General features: G+C 37.2%; 1 pseudogene; it reads left to right on the top strand.

Annotated features, from left to right (window-relative positions):
- The first annotated feature begins 2,177 nt into the window (after positions 1 to 2,177).
- LOC137734238 (receptor-like protein 6) lies at positions 2,178 to 5,100 on the top strand (annotated as a pseudogene).
- Positions 5,101 to 5,771: the final 671 nt, after the last annotated feature.

The raw sequence follows: 5,771 nt of genomic DNA, 5'->3' as shown, positions 1-5,771 counted from the left end.
CCTTCATTGTTATGCAAGTTTTGGAACTAAATAGTCAAGAGAGTATGCGGAATGAGATTGAATTAGATGTGAGATCACCATAAGTTTAATTCTTTTTTTTTTTTTGTAGCCTTGTAAAGAATTCTTGAGTTTCTTTGTCCAAGAGGAATTTATTTTCATCAGGTTTTAGTTTATTTTAGTTTATTTAATTTTTAGCTCGTGTTCCGGATTCGGGTTTGAGTTTTCTATATCAACCTGAGTCCGGAGCATGACTTATATATATATATATATATATAAGTATGTATGTGTGTGTGTTTGAAATTTGAAAGGTTTGTAACAAGTGGATTTTTGGACGTTGATACCTCTGGTAATATGCAAAGTGTATGGAATAGGCTTGAATATAAAGCTAGTTTTTGCATGTGTTGTTGCATTGGCGTATTAGAGTTCTATTGAGAAAGATGTATAGTTTGACTGACTTTGTTTTAGTGAAATGGGTTTAGAAAGTAATTATGTGGAGACCAAAGAGTGCTGAAATATGGACTTGAGCGGAATGGCAGCGGTCATCAACTAAAGAAAACAGAGAGAAAAATGGAGTTGTGTTTTGCTTGAGCGTGAGAGGAGGGGATAGGTTTGACGTAGTTTGTAAGTTAGGTTGGTGTAATGAAAAATAGGAGGCTCTTAAAAGTACAGAAATGAGGGGAAGTTTAAATAATTTCTGCGAAGGGAATTTCTGCAGAAAATATTGTCAGAAAGTTGAACAGGACGATAATTTGACTTGGTATGGAGTTTCAAACTAGATCTTTGGTGCTAGATTAGTATTTGAATAGTGATCAAGTATATGCCAAAATTTGTGTACGGTTAGAAATTTCATATTGATAGAATATAGAAAACTATGATTTTGATTATGGAAATTGATGGTATTTTGAAAGGTGGCATATCCCTGGAACTTCCTGAGGGAATGAAATAAAAGCTTCTTTCTGAAGATGCATGGAGATGAAAATAAGGGCGCAGGGCATAGTGGGAATGAAAATCACAATTATACACTCTTGGTGAAATATGTAGAGAAAGGGTGGGTGGGAGTGCCGTAATTTGGTGACTGGGGATGCAATTACTAGAATGAGAATTGTGGTTGTCTTGTGGTAGAATTCAAATATAAGAAAAAGAAAATTACATATTTACTTATGTGAAACTGGGGATGCTTTAACTACTTGAGTTACAAGCTGGTAGTAAAACTGTCTTTGGACGAATGTTTGCTTATGTGAGCTCAGAGTACCCACAATATAGATAAAAACCAAAGACAATTAAATATTTGCAACTGCACAAGATCAATAATAGTATGTTAAGGGCACACGCGAGGTTGATTATTATTCAATTGCTATGCAAATGTTAAAGGTCATTCGTTATTTAAAAAAAAAATTGGAGTAAATTGTAGCAATGGTCCCTAAACTTTAATCAAATTGGAGCAATAGTCCCTCAACTAAAAACTCATTACCATTGGTCCCTCAACTCATCAAAATGTGTAGCTATGGTCTTTTTTGTCCACTTCGTTATAATTTTGTCAAAATAAGTTATGTTGGAAGGACCATGACTACTATTGGGGTTCCTCAACTCATCAAAATGTGTAGCTATGGTCATTTTCGTCAACTTCGTTAGAATTTTGTCAGAATGAGTTGTGTTGGAAGGACCATTGCTACAATTGGGTTAAAGTTGAGGGACCATTGCTCCAATTGGGTTGGAACTTAGGGACCATTGCTTCAATTGGATTAAAGTTGAGGGACCAATGCTAATGGATTTTTAGTTAAGGGACCATAGCTGCATGTTTTGATGAGTTGAGGGAACAATGGTAATGGATTTTTAGTTGAGGTACCCTTGCTTCAACTAAGTTAAAGTTAAGAGACCATTGCTACTATTTATTCAAAAATTTGTTCATTCTATGGCATGACTTAATCCATGGTCATGCATTAAATCGTGTATCCATATATGAAATTATATTACTAATCCGACACACAATTAAACACATGTATAGAAACTCATTTTAAGTGTAGAAGAATTGAGAGGTAGCAGAAATTCGCTGCCTTATGTTTTGATGAACTAGTACTAGTTGTGTTGCTGTTTCATGATGTGGTTATTGCTAACTCTTCCTACTCTTCACAGAAGCAGTATCCATCTTGCTGTTTCATGATATCTCCATCATTCGCATGGTTTCAAAACTAGTACTAGTTGTGTTGTTGTTTCATGATGTGGTTATTGCTAACTCTTCCTACTCTTCGCAGAAGCAGTATCCATCTTGCCCTGATGAGGAGAAGTCCGCCCTGCTACAATTCAAAGACAGCTTTACTATTGACAAACTGCTTCTAGATCTCCCGATGCTTATCCAAAGGTTTCATCATGGAAACCAGCTGAAGGAGGAAATAACACCTGTTGCTCATGGGAAGGTGTCGAGTGTGATGAGAAGACGGGTCATATGATTGGCCTAGATCTTGGTAGCAGCTGTCTCCACGGCTCTATCAACAGCAATATCAACCTCTTCCGCCTTGTTCATCTTCAAAGGTTAAAACTCTCGGACAATAACTTCAATTACTCTCAAATTCCTACTAGCATTAGGAATTTTCCAAGCCTTACTCATCTTGACCTCCCTACCTCTGTCTTTTCTGGTCAAGTCCCTTCTGAACTTTCACTATGATCCAAGTTGACATACCTTAATCTAGCTCTCAATCTCGATAGATTGTCAGAAGATAAGGATCATCAGTCGTCAGAATAGGAGAATTATCCCTTGTTGAAACTTGAAGCATCAGATCTTGGAAGCCTAGTGCAAAACTTAACTAGTCTCGAAGTACTTTATCTCAGTTTCGTAAATGTGTCTTCGGCAATTCCTCATTCCATGGCTAATTTATCATCTTTGATAGCCCTCCACCTCAGGGCCTGTCACCTGTTTGGTGAATTTCCAGTGAGAATTTTCCAACTGCCAAACCTAGAATCTCTTAGTGTGAGATACAACCAAGAATTGACTGGATATTTTCCTGAATTTAATCAAAGCAGTCCTCTCATCTTACTGAAAGCCGACTTTACTGGTTTTTTTGGAACAATACCCTCTTCAATTCAAAACCTTCATTCACTGCAAAACTTCGATGTGGCTCAATGCAATTTTTCGGAAGGGTCGGTTCCATCTTTTCTTGGGAATCTTAGGCAGCTCACATATCTAGACATTTCAGCCAATAAATTTGGAGGTCTAATTCCTGATTCCTTGGCAAACCTTACCCAACTGGCTACTTTTAGGATTAGTACAAGTTTTTTAACTGGTCCAATCCCATTTTGGCTAGGCAACTTTAGCAAACTAGAGTACCTAGATTTTTCTTTTAATAGATTAAATGGTTCAGTTCCAGCGTCATTTTCAAATCTCACAAACCTTCAGATCCTGTATCTATATTCGAATACTCTGAGTGGTGCAGTAGAGTTTCAAATGTTTCAAAATCTACAATCTCTTTACCAACTCGAATTAAGCTGGAATGGTTTAGAACTTGTCACTGAATCCAGAATTTTGAATTCAACAGTTAAATAGTTCAGCGTTCTTGGATTGAGTTATTGCAGCTTAGGAGAGTTTCCATCCTTCTTACAATATCAGAAGGGGTTGACACATTTGGAAATTGCTGGAAACAAAATCCGTGGCCAAGTACCAAAATGGATGTGGAATACAAGCTTAGAAACTTTGCTATTGTTAGACATTTCTAATAACTTCATTTCAGACCAACTTCCACTCGTCCTTCCTTGGGTGAAACTGTTATGTATATGGTTTTCGTCCAACATGTTTCATGGATCACTACCGATACCTCCACCAACCATGCGAGAATATGCAGCTGCAGACAACAACTTTACTGGAGAAATCTCACCGTTGCTTTGCAATATGAAAAATCTTCAGTACCTTGACTTGTCGAATAATAACTTGAGTGGCATGCTTCCTCAGTGTCTTGGAAACTTTAGTGATCATCTGATTCTTTTACTTCTTGGAAACAACTCTTTTCACGGAATTATTCCTCAGACTTACAACAAAGTAAGCAGTTTGAGAATGATTGATGTGAGTCATAACAAGTTGCAGGGGCAGTTGCCGAGGTCATTGGCAAATTGTGTGATGCTTGAGTATCTTGTTTTGTCGAACAATCGTTTCAATGATGTTTTTCCCATTTGGTTGGGGACTCTGCTAGAGCTAAAACTTTTGGCAATGCGCCATAATGGATTCTACGATGTGATTGGAAAGTCGAGAAAGAATGTTGAATTCCCCAAGTTACGCATTCTTGATTTGGCTTACAATGATTTTACTGGTGCGGTTCCATCCATATTTCCAAATATTATTATAAACAAGTCAACATATATGAACACATACGTAAGTTATGATGTCAATGGCTTCTCGGTTTTTAGCGGTGTTGATTACCAACTCACAATAGCAACAAAAGGTTTGGAGCAAAACTACTCAAAGATCCGAGAAGAATTTGCATCCTTTGATATCTCAAGCAACAAATTTGAAGGGAAAATTCCAGAATTCATGGGGAATGAATTTGCATCCTTTGATATCTCAAGCAACAAATTTGAAGGGAAAATTCCAGAATTCATGGGGAATCTTAAGGAGCTTCTTTCGCTGAATCTATCCCACAACATTCTCACTGGTTCTATTCCATCATCCTTTGGAAACTTGACTAAGCTTGAATCGTTGGACCTTTCACAAAAACAAGCTCTCTGGACAGATCCCCCAACAACTGAGTCAACTTACTTTTCTTGCCAATTTCAATGTGTCTCACAACAATCTAACAGGTCTTATACCACAAGGAACCCAGCTTACTTCATTGAATATCACTTCATATGAGGGAAACCCAGGGTTGTGTGGAGATCCATTGCCAAAGAAATGTGGAAATCCTAAGGCCCCTCAACTTCAACCTTCAACCTTCAACCGTAGACGAAGGTGATTCTAGCTCAGCAGGAATATTTGAATTTGATTGGAAAATTGTTTCGGCCGGATGTGGAAGTGGGTTGGTAGTGGGAGTAGTTCTTGCAGATGTTGTGATAACAAGGAGGCCCAACTTGTTTCTTAAGATTGTTGGAATGATCAGACAAATGATAAGGAAATTTTAGGGTGGTGGTGGTTGAGGGGGGGGGGGGGGGTGGTGTGGGGTGCCTAGAAATTGAGTTTGTTACATTGTTATGCATTTGTTGTTGTCGTTTATTTTCTCAGTTGTGGTTTTTTTGCTTCTCTTCCTATATGTTTAGTTATAAGTTTGTTTCCCGTTATGTAAGTGTATGTCCCCTACTTTCTTGTATTTTCGCTTTCTTTTCTTCATTCTCTCTTTATTTTGAGAGGTAAGGTTTATGTCCCCCTCCCCCCTTCCCTCCAGACTAGGTGTAACTTTTTTTTTTAATTCAATAAAATTTTCCCTCGTACCGTCGAGGTTTCTTTAAAAAGAAAGAAAGAATGTATTTGTGCTTTTTAGCTTTTAGTTGATTGTGTTGTTCAAGTTCAAGACTCTGCCTTATATATCGTACTGTTTTAAGTTATGTCAATGTTTGTTCGTAACCTTTAACAAAAAAAAAAAAATGGAGATGAAAGTAATGTCAATAAAGATTGTAGAGTGTTGCATGTTTTCATGGATTTGGATTTTCTGAAATTAGAATGAAGCAGCTATGTTTGCTTATTCGATTAATTGGAGACACTCCTTTCAATCAAATGAAATCAAAACTTTCCTATGCCTTAGTAACTAAGAATACTTGTACAACAGTTGCATATTTAAGAGTAATGTGGATGGCAA

This window comes from Pyrus communis, chromosome 5 (genome assembly GCF_963583255.1).
Source record: "Pyrus communis chromosome 5, drPyrComm1.1, whole genome shotgun sequence".
In the NCBI taxonomy this organism is placed as follows: Eukaryota; Viridiplantae; Streptophyta; class Magnoliopsida; order Rosales; family Rosaceae; genus Pyrus; species Pyrus communis.
This window is presented reverse-complemented; position numbering and strand designations above follow the sequence as displayed.